The sequence below is a fragment of the Lissotriton helveticus genome, chromosome 3_2 (genome assembly GCF_964261635.1).
Source record: "Lissotriton helveticus chromosome 3_2, aLisHel1.1, whole genome shotgun sequence".
NCBI classification, from domain to species: domain Eukaryota; kingdom Metazoa; phylum Chordata; class Amphibia; order Caudata; family Salamandridae; genus Lissotriton; species Lissotriton helveticus.
Genome location: NC_136062.1, coordinates 289306031 through 289320805, shown reverse-complemented (window position 1 = coordinate 289320805; position 14775 = coordinate 289306031). Strand labels below are relative to the sequence as shown.

The following is a 14775-nucleotide window of genomic DNA, read 5'->3' as shown; positions in this document are numbered from 1 at the left end:
AGTTATTGTGATTAGTCCTCAGAATTTAGGTATCATCATAGAAAACCACCCTTAACGAAGGTCCCTGTCCTTTTTTTAAATACCCTGCAACAATGATGGAGACATTCCTGAACTATATACTAAAGCCATAGCTTCCTCAATTTTACCACGTTCCAAAGCGTTGTACCCTGCTGCTGCCCCAGTGACAACAAATGCAGCAGACTAGGCTTTGTTACCTCTTCTTCTATAAGCACCCAGGGTGTCTCAAACACCTCAAACTGTCACTCCTTCTACTGATAACTTGGCAAATGATAATTAGTAGAATATTGATAGAGATACTTATCTGGAACTACTACTGGACCGTCACCAAATTGGCCTCCACCGACTCACACGCTGATGGCCCTACCACCACCATGCCGATTGCTCCATCACGGTATTTGGCGATGGTGCAGAGGGTTGGCTGGGGGGGGGCCGAGCCGGGCCGGGCTAGGCTCTGACGCATCTGCTACTGGCCAAGCGCCTCCTGGTGCTGCCGGTCACCTCTTCTCTTGGTGCCTTGCCTTGCCCCCGGTGGGGGGTCCTTGGAGTTATAGACCACTCTCGACGTCTCTTGACCCCTGGATTGCGGGAGAAAGATTGGAAAAGTGTCAGCACTAGAATCGCGGGTCTGTGCTTGTTCCCATGCCGGATGGCGTGTATTGCCTCATATTAGGAGGTGGATGGGTAACGCTAACTCAAGTAAAAGCTAAGTGCGGGCTGGGGCTGTGGCATTCATAGCATCCCCACCCACTTTGGCCACCCGGTCACGTTGGTTACTTTGGCTCACTCGTACACAGTAAGACTCATTACAGCCATCCGTCTGTAGTAAGTAATATTGTCCACAGTCTTCTTGATTGAAAGAAGGAGTTTATTACAAAGAAGTTAACCCACGAATAAAAAAATTAATCCAGCGTGGGTTGGTGGGTGAACAATTATCCCATCCTCGTCGCCAATCTGTAGTAAGTAATATTGTCCACAGTCTTCTTGATTGAAAGAAGGAGTTTATTCCAAAGAAGTTCACCCACGAATAACGTGTCCTCTCAGGCCGGAGTTCACTCAGTAACTGAAGTCACTGAGCGAACCACGAGCCAGGAACACTCACAGACATTCAAAGGAACACATGTCTTAAAGGGGCACATAGAATAATAATCACAAGCAATTTATTACATAACTGTAGGAGAGTGGGGTCTGCAATCCTATGGTCACCCCAGATTTTTGCATTTTGCTTCACTGGTTTACGACTTTCCCTGGCTGTGGGCCTGCTACTCAGACCCTTGGACAAAGGGTTTCCTGCCTTGGGAGGTGCTAGCACCACCCCAGACAGGATTTTGGGTATTGAGGTAGGGAGGCCTGAAAGGAATGAGACATGCCTGGGGCACACAAGCTGCCTTGTGCATACACCGGTTCAAACCAGTTGCTGGGGCACTCCAGCCCCAGCTCTGGCGGGAAACCGGACAAAGGATAGGGGGTGTAACCACCCCCCTTCCTAGTCCCACCCAGGGGAGGGACCTAGTCAGTAGTGCAGCCCCCTTTAGGAGAATAAAGGTAGGAGCAGGTCCCATTCCAAATTAGATTATCCTGAACTATTCTACAAGAAGAAACTCTGGCCTTCGACGTTCTGCTCCACAGAAGACTGAAGAATCTCCCTTGTGGGAAAGAAGTGTCCACCCTGCAACTGCAGGTACCATCAAGCGTCCAGCGGCTTCACTTTGTCGTCTTCCCTCGAGGATCCAGACTTCAGAGCCCGACGACCCCGGATTCCCAGACCTCTCCGACCTCTACCTACATCTGCGGCAAAGCTGAGACCCGTGGGTGCGACGAGACACGTGGGACCGGCCATCTTGAACGAACCTGCACTTCGCATCCAGCTCGACTCCCAAGGTAAACTCGACCAAGTGCTTTGGGGACTGAGAAGCCCCAGCCCCGAGCAGCCCCTGCACCGAAGATCAGCCCTCCAGCATCCACGAGATCTGCGTGGGGCCCTTCTGCTTGGTTCCTGCTCAACGCGTTGTCTGGTCACTTGCCGGCTGGCTAGTGGCCCCCCAGACGACGAACCTGTGAATTTCCACTGCTGATCTGGTTGCTCCAGATTGGCCCTTGCTCCCTTCCAAAAGAGGGGCACCCCGCACTCTCCTAGTCCGCACCAGACGCTTTTTCCACTCACCGCGTGGGTTGCCTTTGCCAAGGCCTGTTGCCTCCAATCCCGGATCCAACACCGCCGACAGCGAGAGCCTGCGTGGGACAGCTCGTGCCTCCATCCTGGTCGTCGAAGACACCTCCTGGTCCACGTGGCTGCAGAGTCAAGCGTCCACTCTTCACCTGATCGCGATGACGACATCTGGTTCCTTCCTGGTTCCACCCCAGTCACTGGCTAGTGACTGAACATTGTCCACTCTGCTTGTAGGTCTCCTTCTTCAACAATCCACCCTTGGATTGTACCGGACATCTTCCTCCTGGTCGCCTGCAGCATCTTTTCTTTTCAGGCTCCATTGACTTCAACGCGAGAACCCGACGCACTTTGACACCTATGCACCCGCAGCCCGTGGGTGAGGTAACGAGAGCATTTCGGTGCTCAAGGGTAGTTTAACTGTCCTAGTGTCCAATTCCACAGTCGTTGTCGTTCTATCTAGTCAGGATTGTCCGTACTCACCTTTTCTTTGAACTGTACTGTCCATAGACGTTGTTACGCATCTTGCGTGGGAGTTCACACTCTGCACACGCGTTCCGTGGGCCTCCTAGTACTTACCTGAAGTTAGTGTAGCGTGGTCCCATCGATCCTACAGCCTCTGGACAGCTCCATTCCGATTATCGACTTTCACATTCCACTTACTTAGTATATGGTTTGTCGTGCCCCTAGGGCACCATTGTAATTTTGTGCAACTCGTAGTGTTTTTTGTAAGAGATTGTCATGTGCTTAGCCCTCTGACCTCATAAAGAGTTCAGAGGTGTTGTTATTAATAAATATATCGTTTATTTTCATAACAACCTGTGTGGTGTCCTTTCACTTGGTATTCAAGGGGTTATATTGTGGTAAAACAGCTGGCTTCACATGCCAAAAGAGTTTAGCCTAAGACTGCTTAGTCCACACTACCATTAGGATAGCTGGTCTATAAGGTTGACTTACAACCAATCACCATAAGGGTTGTTTGGACTGATACAAGGTGATCACTAGAACTAGTGAGCATCATATATCAGGCCAACTTCTCACATTGGAGTGCAGCGGTTGGGATTTGAGCTTGCTGTTGTTTTTACCAAATATAATCTTGAAATATCATTTGAAAGATCACATAAGGTACCTAGGTACATATAACACGCTTAGAAATACTCTGAGTTCTACTGAACCAGCTGTTGTAGTAGAAAGGGCCTAGCACACCCTGACTACAACTCTTAGCAAGGGATCAGTAGGAAAACCCATAGTGTAGGTAGGTGCATCACTTACACCTCACTAGAAGCATGTCTACCCATGGAGAGTCTTCAGAGACTCCCCAAGTGGTTAGTGACCCTCCACAGGTCCTTTCCAGATATGCAGCTCTCAGTTTCCAGGAGATGAGACAATTGTGTACCTCCAGGAAATTGAAACAGGGTTCCAACCCTACCACTCCCTTTCTGTTAGGTCTCTTAGAGACATATGATGCTAGAAAGGCTTCTCATACAGATGGGAGCATGCCAGCCTTAGAGGGTACCCTTGGAGATCCAGACCTCCCTGAAACAGAGAATGTAGAAGAGGAGGAGGAAGAAGAGGAACCATCTGGGGATGAGGCAGACAATGGTCCTGAGTTAGTCAGCAGACTTACAAGGGCCAACTTAGACCTACATAGGGAAGGATCTGGGGGACCCCCAGTACTGACCCTGAGCAGGCCTAACCTTGGAGTTAGAAGAGATAGATCTCATTCTAGGGACTCCAATACATCTGTGCACTCTCATGCCTCTGCTCATAGGAGAAGGACTTCTCCACAGAGGAGAATGACTTCCCCTCAGAGAAGAGAGCATGAAGCAAGGATGAGACAAGCTAATCTGAGGATTCAGAGGGAAGAACTTGCCCTTGCTTGTTGTTGTTGTTTTCCCTACAAGCCCGTCCTCTTGAGCCCGCCCCGCCTCCCAGCTGAGCCTCCCTCCCACTGACTACTTACAGCGCTCCCGTACCTGGAAGCGCTGTGACCATCTCATCGCTGCTGTGCTGAGCGGTCGCTCCCCAGGCTCCCTGCTTAGAGCTGGTATCGTTGTGGTATCGTTGTGCCCGCCCCGGCTCCCAGCTGAGCCTCCCTCGCCCCTCCCCCTCCACTCATTTATGTCACATGCACTTGCGCGCAGCGATCACGCGCAGCAGTCGCGCCGAAGGTGCGCCAAAGGTAAGCCCGTCTACGCCCGTCCGCGCCAGGCCCGTGCCCAGCGCCAGACCCCCTGGCCCCCGTACCACCCTCCCCACCCGCATTACATACGACGCCTCCACCCTCCTAGCCCTAAACCCCGGTCGACTCCCCAACTGCGCCCAAGCCGCTCCTGGACACACCCATGGACCCTTCACATGCAACTCCTGCAAGTATGACGGCACCAAGACCAACTCCTCATCCACTAACACCAAACAGAGATCTGACACCAACCACCTAAAATGCATCCTGCTCAACACCCGATCGGTCCACAAACACGCCATCGACCTTTGGCACCTACTAGACACCATCTCTCCGGACGTCGCCTTCCTAACAGAAACACGGATGAACGCCTCCTCAGCCCCAGACATCACCATTGCCATCCCGGAAGGCTACAAGATCATCCGAAAAGACCGCACCAAGCAAACAGGAGGAGGCATCGCCATCGTTCATAAGAACACCATCCGCGTCTTAACCAGCTCAGATGACAACCTCGCTATCGCCGAACACCTCCACTTCCAGATCCACTCCGACCCCAAGACCACACTCAGAGGCACCCTCCTCTACAGGCCACCAGGACCCCGTGCACAATTCAGTGAAGACATCACTGACTTTATCACCCCACACGCCCTCCCCTCCGAGGACTACATTCTATTGGGAGACCTCAATTTTCACCTGGAAAAGAGCAACGACAGCAACGCCACCACCCTTCTGGACAATCTCGCCAACCTCGGACTCAAACAACTTGTCAATACCCCCACTCACTACGCAGGTCACACACTCGACCCTATCTTCACCTCCAGCAAACATATCTCCTTCAGTCACACCACAGTTCTCCATTGGACGGACCACAGTTGCGTTCACTTTATCTACAAAAAGACCACAACCCACAACCATCCCCAACCTACTCTGCGAAGAAACTGGAACAAAATCACCATCGACCAGATCTCCTCATCACTTCTTCAAAACCCCCCTGCCCACTCTTCGAACCCCAACCAAGCAGCCATTAACCTCACTCAATGGCTAACCAACAGCGCCGACAACCTAGCACCTTTGAAAAAACGTCAAATCAAACTAGGCAGCAAAAACGCCCCCTGGTTCAACGATGATCTTAAGAAATCCAAGAAACTCTGTCGCTCCCTTGAGAAGGCATGGAAAAATGACCCAAACACCAGCACCAGAAACGCCTTCAAAAACGCCACCCGCATACACCACCAACTAATCCGGACTGCCAAGAAAGCCGCACTCCAAGACCGACTAGACAACAACGCCCACAACAGCAAGGAATTATTCAACATCATCAAAGAGTTTACCAACCCCACTGCCAACTCCAACGACATCACGCCCTCTCAAACCCTTTGCGACTCCCTAGCTTCGTTCTTCCACGAAAAAATCGCAGACATCCACAACAGCTTCGACAACCAACCCGGAGACCTACCCACCCAACCTTCTATCGCACCTTCACCCCCCTTGAACATCCTTAATGACTGGAACCCAATCTCCACTGAGGACACCATCCGCCTAATGAACTCCATCCACTCAGGATCCCCCACTGACCCATGCCCTCACCACATCTTCAACAAAGCAGACTCCATCATAGCACCACACCTCCGAGACGTCATCAACTGCTCCCTCAACTCCGCCACCTTCCCGGAAAGCTGGAAACACGCCGAACTCAGCGCCCTTCTGAAAAAACCCACAGCTGACCCCACCGAGCTCAAAAACTACCGCCCCATCTCGCTCCTTCCATTCCCGGCCAAAGTCATCGAGAAAGCTGTCAACAACCAACTCGCCGCCTTCCTTGAAACCAACAAATCCCTCAACTCCTCACAATCCGGCTTCCGAGCCAAACACAGCACTGAGACCGCACTCATCGCAGCAACAGACGACATTCGAACGCTACTGGATAATGGAGACACAGTCGCCCTCATCCTCCTCGACCTCTCCGCTGCCTTCGACACAGTCTGTCATAGCACCCTGTTACAACGCCTCAAAAACATCGGAATCCAAGGAAAAGCACTGGAATGGATCACCTCGTTCCTTGCCGGAAGAACTCAGAGAGTCTGCCTTCCCCCCTTCAAATCAGAGGCCACCGAAGTCATCTGCGGCGTGCCACAAGGATCTTCACTCAGCCCCACCCTCTTCAACGTATACATGAGCCCCCTCGCGACCATCGCACACCATCACAACCTCAACATCATCTCCTACTCTGATGATACTCAACTGATCCTCTCACTCACCAAAGACCCTCACACCGCCAAAACCAACCTACATGAAGGAATGAAAGAAGTTGCCGAGTGGATGAAGCACAGCCGCCTGAAACTGAATTCAGACAAAACAGAAGTCCTTATCTTAGGTACCTCTCCCTCCGCCTGGGACGACTCTTGGTGGCCAGAGGCCCTTGGAAAAGCACCCATCCCGACGGACCACGCACGGAACCTGGGCGTCATCCTGGACTCCTCACTCTCGATGACCAGACAAGTCAACGCCGTTTCATCATCTTGCTTCAACATTCTTCGCATGCTCAAAAAAACATTTCGCTGGATCCCCACCGAAACTAGAAAAACGGTCACCCACGCACTGGTTACAAGCCGCCTGGACTACGGAAACACCCTATATGCCGGTACCACTGCCAAACTTCAGAAAAAACTCCAACGCATCCAGAACGCATCAGCCAGACTCATACTAGACATCCCGCGTAAAGACCACATTTCTGGTCACCTGAAAAACCTCCACTGGCTCCCCATCAACAAGAGGATAACATTCCGCCTCCTAACCCACGCACACAAAGCACTTTACGAACTTGGACCCGAATGCCTCAACACACGACTTTCCTTTTACACCCCCTCCCGCCAGCTTCGCTCTTCCAACCAAGCCCTTGCCGCTGTACCTCTCATCAACAAAACCACCATGGGAGGAAGATCCTTCTCCTACCTGGCGGCTAAAACCTGGAACTCACTTCCCAATCACCTTCGCCTCACCCAGAACCACCTAGCATTCAGAAAGCAACTTAAAACCTGGATATTCGACAAGTAATTCCCCACCCATCTTCAAGCGCCTTGAGACCCTCTGGGTATGTAGCGCGCTATATAAATTAATTGACTTGACTTGACTTGACTTGCCAAAGAAAAGCTTGCATTTGCTAGAGAGCAACAGTTGAGTGGGGTAGTCCCCACTGGTGACAGCAATATCCCTAAGGATAAAGACAGGAGTTTTGATAATAGACACCTGAGTAAAATAGTGCCCCCCTATAAGACAGGGGATGATATCCACAAGTGGATGACTGCTTTGGAGAGAGGCTACAAAGTACAGCAGGTACCCCAGAGTCAGTGGGCAGCTATATTGTGGCTCTCCTTTGAAGGTAAAGGTAGAGACAAGCTCCTCACTGTTAGAGTTGAGGATGCTAATGATTACCAAGTCTTGAAACTTGCTCTGATTGATGGGTTTGGCTTAACCACGGAACAGTACAGGTTGATGTTCAGGGATACCCAGAAAACTCAGGCTCAAGATTGGACTGACTTTGTAGATTGTGCCAGTAAGGCTCTGGAGGGCTGGTTACTGGGAAGTAAAGTTACTGATTACACAGGATTGTATAATCTAATTATGAGAGAGCAAATCTTAAATAATTGTCAGAACCAGTTGTTGCATCAGCACTTGATTGACTCAGATCTGACCTCTCCCCAAGAATTGGGAAAGAAGGCAGACAGATGGGTCAGGACAAGGGTCAAGCAGCAGAACCAGAACCAGGGTGGTGGCCAGAAGAAAGCAGACCAGAAGGGTAATGAGAATAAGCAAAATGACCAGAAGTCTTCAACAGGGCCCCAAAAACCTAAGGAGGGTGGGTCCCAAACTTCCCAAAAGAACAAGAATGATGGTCCTAAGAAACCATGGTGCCAATACTGTAAAAGTAAGACTCACTGGTTTAGTGAGTGCACCAAGAAAGGACAAACTCCTACCACTACTGTCCCTAAGACACCTGCACCCCCTAGTACAGTTAGTAGTGGTAGTGTACCTCCCAAGGCTATAGTTGGGTTAACCCTGGGAACTGAGGTGGGTTCTGACTTAGTTAGAATTCCTACTCAGGCAGTTCTTGTTTGTACTGGGGACATGGATATGACCCCTACTGTAAGTCCTAGTTCTCTGGGCAAATACAGGCAAACGCCTTTAATCAATGGAAAAATGGCTCAGGCCTACAGGGACACCTGTGCCAGTGTCACTATGGTGACACCAACATTTGTGGACCCTGACCAGATCATGCTAGGTTCAGATTACCTAGTGACCAATGCTAGCAATGTCACTACCAATCACAGTATGGCAGTTGTTAATTTCTCCTGGGGAGGGGTAACTGGCCTCAAAAAGGTTGTAGTTAGTTCAGACCTCCCAGTAGATTGTCTTTTGGGCAATGATTTGGAATCCTCACTGTGGTCAGATGTGGAGTACAGGACTCATGTAGAAATGCTAGGTCTCTCCTCACATGTGCTTGCTGTGACTAGGTCACAGGCCAAGAAATGCCCAGCTGAACTAGTGCTGGATCCTGGAAGAATGGACCAGACACTACCCAAGAGAAAGAGCAGTAGGGGTAAGGTTGACCCTTCCCCCCTGCCTCAGGTTGAGGATCAGCTCTCTCATGAGACTGACCCCAAGACCCCAGAAGGAACTGTCCTAGAAGAGCTTGAGCCTGAACAGGTTGAGTTTCTTGGGACAGGGGGACCTTCCAGGGCAGACTTGAGGCAGGCACAGTTAGACTGTTCCTCTCTTGAACCCCTCAGACAGCAGGCTGCTGCAGAGGCTGCAGGGAATGCTACAGGTGCCCATAAAGTCTATTGGGAAGATGGACTCCTATACTCTGAGGCAAGAGACCCCAAGCCTGGTGCTACCAGGAGGCTGGTCATCCCCTTGTCTCTTAGAGGTTTCCTTCTCACCTTAGCCCATGAGATTCCCCTTGCAGGTCACTTAGGCCAGAACAAGACTTGGGACAGGCTTGCCCCACACTTTCACTGGCCTCATATGTCTGAGGACACTAAAGAGTTTTGTCGCTCATGTGTCACCTGCCAAGCCAGTGGCAAATCAGGTGGCACAACAAAGGCCCCCCTTATACCACTACCTGTGGTGGGGGTTCCCTTTGAAAGAGTAGGGATTGACATTGTTGGACCAATGGATCTCCCAACAGCATCTGGGCACAGATTTATACTGGTGGTAGTGGATCATGCCACCAGGTATCCAGAAGCTATTCCCCTTAGGACCACTACAGCTCCTGTTGTGGCCAGGGCCCTACTTGGAGTTTTCTCCAGAGTGGAGTTTCCTAAGGAGGTTGTCTCTGACAGAGGTGCAAACTTCATGTCAGGATACTTGACTGCTATGTGGAAGGAGTGTGGTGTCAATTATAAATTCACCACACCCTATCACCCACAATGCAATGGGCTTGTTGAGAGATTCAACAAGACCCTCAAAGGGATGATAAAAGGATTACATGAGAAGCTCAGGCGAAGATGGGATTTCCTTTTACCCTGCCTCCTGTTTGCTTACAGAGAGGTCCCACAGAAGGGGGTTGGTTATAGTCCTTTTGAGCTTCTGTTTGGACATCCTGTAAGAGGACCCCTATGTCTTGTGATGGAAGGATGGGAGTTACCTCTCAAAAAGCCTAAACTTGACATAGTGGACTATGTACTTGGTCTCCGCTCCAGGATGGCAGAGTACATGGAGAAGGCATCTAAAAACCTTGAGGCCAGCCAAGAACTTCAAAAAGCTTGGCATGACCAAAAGGCTGTCCTAACTGTGTATCATGCAGGACAGAAGGTGTGGGTGTTGGAGCCAGTGGCCCCAGCAGCTCTCCAAGACAAATGGTCTGGACCCCATACCATCATTGAGCAAAAGGGAGAAGTCACCTACTTGGTGGACATGGGAACTCCCAGGAGCCCTCACAGAGTACTTCATGTGAATAGGCTCAAAGCATTTGTCAACAGGGAGGACATGGGCTTGCTCATGGCCACAGATGAGGGGCAGGAGGAAGAGAGTGAGCTTCTCCCAGACCTGCTCACTCAGAACCCTGATGATAGGTCAGTAGATGGTGTAGTCTTTTCTGACAGCCTCTCTGCTCATCAACAAGAGGATTGTAAGCAAGTCCTTCAATCCTTCAGACAAATGTTTTCTCTGACCCTCAGTCAGACAAACTGGTGCACACATGAGGTGGACACTGGAGACAGTCTGCCTATAAAGAGTAAAATCTACAGGCAACCTGACCACGTCAGGGACTGCATAAAAACGGAAGTACAAAAGATGTTGGAATTGGGAGTGAGTCATTGAACCCTCAGAGAGCCCTTGGGCTAGTCCTGTAGTTCTAGTGCCAAAACCTCACACCCAAGATGGTAAGAGAGAGATGAGGTTTTGTGTAGACTACAGGGGTCTCAATGCTGTCACTAAGACAGATGCCCATCCAATACCCAGGGCAGATGAACTGATAGACAAGTTGGCTTCTGCAACTTTCTTAAGTACATTTGACCTCACAGCTGGCTATTGGCAGATCAGGTTAGCTGAGGATGCCAAGGCCAAGACAGCATTTTCTACCCCAGGAGGTCATTACCAATTTGTGGTGATGCCCTTTGGTTTGAAAAATGCACCTGCCACTTTTCAAAGGTTGGTGAACCAAGTTCTCACTGGGTTGGATGCCTTTTGTGCAGCAGATCTAGATGATATTGCTGTCTTTAGCTCCACCTGGGAGGATCACCTGATCCACCTGAGGAAAGTTTTGGAGGCCCTGCAAAAGGCAGGCCTCACTATCAAGGCTACTAAGTGCCAGATAGGGCAGAGTCAGGTTGTGTACCTGGGCCACCTTGTGGGTGGAGACCAGGTTCAACCATTGGAGAGCAAGATACAGGCCATAAAGGACTGGGCTCCTCCAACCACCCAGACACAGGTCAGAGCTTTCTTGGGCCTGTCTGGTTACTATAGGAAGTTTGTCAAAAATTATGGGTCCATTGTGACACCACTTAATGACCTGACAAGAAGAAAATGCCACAGAAAGTTCAGTGGACAGTTAGCTTTCAGAAGGCATTTGATGACCTAAAGCAGGCCATGTGTACTGCACCTATTCTCAAGAGTCCTGAGTACTCCAAAACCTTCATTGTCCAAACAGATGCATCTGTTTTGGGTGTGGGAGCTGTTCTTTCTCAACTGAATATTGATGGTCATGACCAGCCCATTGCTTTTATAAGCAGAAGGCTGACCCCTAGAGAGAAACGTTGGTCAGCTATTGAGAGGGAGGCCTTTGCTGTGGTTTGGGCCCTGAAGAAGTTGAGGCCATACTTGTTTGGAACTCACTTCAAGATTCAGACCAACCATAAGCCCCTCTTATGGCTAAATCAGATGAAGGGTGAAAACCCCAAACTTCTTAGGTGGTCCATTTCCCTACAGGGGATGGACTTTACAGTGGAGCACAGACCAGGGACTGACCATGGCAATGCAGATGGTCTCTCCAGGTATTTCCACTTAGAACAGGAAGACTCACCTGGTCAAGGTTAGTTTAATGTCCCTAAGTTTGGGGGGGGTTATGTAGGAGAGTGGGGTCTTCAATCCTATGGTCACCCCAGATTTTTGCTTTTTGCTTCACTGGTTTGCGACTTTCCCTGGCTGTGGGCCTGCTAATCAGACCCACAGCCTAGCTGTTCTCTCTCTAAATTGACAGGCATGTACTTTAGGTGCATTTACCAATTGGTACTGGGCCACCTTATCAGTCCCTGTACACAGGGCATAGGTGTACCCAGGGCCTACCAGGGGCTGAAGCATGTATTATGCCACCCCTGGCTGGCCATCTAAATCTGACACAACTGGCTGCACGACAGCTGGGGCAAGGTGGTGTAAACACCCTTTGCTGTAGATATAGTATACCTATATCTAACCCTAAAATGGACACATATATTCCTATCAGTCACTCCTATGGAAGGCCTTATCAATCCTGAAGGCAGAGTGCTTGGAATTATGTGAGATGGTGCTCTGGCATGAGCTGAGCCCGTTTGCAGCTTGCGGAACCAAGTGTCAAGGATACAAGTCGTTTCCGCAGGAGCGTCAGGAATCCGAAGTATAATCCACAGCCTTCCCCTGCAGCCTTCCGACTCTATCGAACACTAGAGCACAAAAGGCGGAACAGGGGAAAACAGGGAGACAAAACAAGGAAAGGTGGGGGTAACAATTGTGTGATGATGGTCTTCAGACTGGATGTTTCAGCCTTCTTGGGGGCTTGGCAACGAGGTAGACTGCAATGCAAAGGAGTGATATTCTTGAGACTGAATAGGACAATCACATTCACAATTACATTAAATATCCTTTCATACCTAGATTGATGTGTGTTAACGTTCCTGAATGGAAGAACCTCTGGTAAGGGATTTATCTGGAGCTGCAGTGAAGGAGGCAATATATACATAAGTCTAGTGTCTCTATGTTGCTGGTAATACAAGCTACGAAATTATGCTGCTCACTCTGATTTCTGTCTGAACATCCAAGAAACACCGCCCAAAGGTTTGAGAGGATTCAATAACTCTGTTGCCAATATTCGTATTAGCTGGAGAAACTTCTACAATAAACAAAACAGGATTTTACACACTACAACACAGTCTTTTGATAACAATATATATGAGCAGCGCAATAATGCGCTGTTACCGTGATTCTGGGACGTGCAGCTGTAGCCCGATCCACACTGGTCCACGCAAGATACCAAGTCCAAATACTTGATACTCCACAAGTGTAAGTACCCCAAGGAATGCCGGGAGTAGGGACGGGCAGGGCATAAGAAAAATAACGAAGAGGAAAACCCTAACTAACTAATACTAATTCACCGAGGAAAACCCGGCCGCCAGCGGAGAGGAAACCCGGCTGACCAGCGGAGCTCCCCGGTGAGGGAAAATGAAGGGAGAAAGCTAGCCCGGCCCGTCAGCGGAGACCAAGCCCGGCTGACAAGCGGAGCACAAAGGAGGGCTTGCAGAAAGAAGAGGAATCCCGCCGGATGGCGGAGTAAAACCCGGCCGCCGGGCGGAACACCAAACAAATGGGGAGGAATTAAGGAAATGAAAAGTGACACGGTCCGTGTCACAAGGAACAAGCGCAGAGGCAAGGCGCTTGCTCAAAAACAAAGAGAAAGACCACGGAGGCTCGGAATAAACCCACAGAGCCGCGGACTCTCAACGAACAATTAGTACGCTAGTACTCAGGAACGGAAGTCAGGCACAGGAAGTCAGGCAACAAACGGACCCGACGGAGCTATACGCAAGAACGTGAAGCGTCGCTCCCTGGGTCAAGAAATCTTAAGTAGTGCACCAATTAAAGGGACAGCGCACGGGGAAGGGGCTTGAGGCATGACAGTACACTCCCCCCACAACAACCCCCAACCGGTTTGGGCTTGTCAGGATATCTTTGATGAAACACCCTTAACAGTCGAGGTGCATGGATATTAGAGAAGGGTTCCCATGTGCGCTCTTCCACACCGTATCCCTTCCAATGAACTAAATACTGGACCGTACCCCTCACTCTACGGGAATCAAGGATAGTCTCAACCTCATATTCATCCGAGTCCTGCAGAGTTAACGGAGTAGGTTTCACCGGCAATGTAGTCCCTGGTTCAACCGGTTTTAGTAGGGAAACATGGAATACCGGATGAATCCTAAATGAAGGTGGAAGTTGTAATCTTATGGCAACAGGATTGATTATCTTTTCCACCTTATAGGGACCTATGTATTTGGGATTGAACTTGCGTGGACCCCCAAGAGCAATGTATTTAGTGGAGAGCCAAACATCGTCCCCTGGTGTGTATATGGGTTCCAATCTTCTGTGTAGATTTGCCCCTTCTGTGTATCTAACCTTAGCCATCTCAAGACTCTCTAATGCCTTCTTATGTATCTCGAGTAACATCTCTACTCTGTCTGCAGCAGCAGGGGTTGGACAATCTGTGGAACAACCTGAGGGCAGCAACTTAGGGTGATAACCATACATGCAAAAGAAAGGAGAAACTTTGATAGAGGAGTGTGTGCTGTTGTTATATGAGATTTCTGCTACCCAAACCAACTCATCCCAGTCCACTGGAGACTGCAATACCTGATTCCTTATGTATTGCTCAAAACACTGATTGACTCTCTCCGTCTGCCCATCTGACTGTGGGTGATGACTTGAGGACAGACGGACGTCTATCTGGAGCAAAGAACACAAACTCCTCCAGAACCGGGACACAAATTGGGCTCCTCTGTCGGAGACCAAGGCAGAAGGGAAACCATGAAGTCGCACTATGTGTTGCATGTATATGGAGGCTAACTCAACTGCTGTGGGTAAACGCTGTAATGGTACAAAATGGGCCATCTTGGTGAACATATCCACCACCACCAGCAATGTATTGTTCTTTGCTTTAGTG

General features: G+C 49.9%; 1 protein-coding gene across 4 annotated transcripts in view; it reads left to right on the top strand.

Moving 5' to 3' along the window:
• Positions 1 to 14775, top strand: part of ALPK3 (alpha kinase 3) — a 1275893-nt gene that overhangs the window by 790965 nt on the left and 470153 nt on the right. The window lies entirely within an intron of this gene.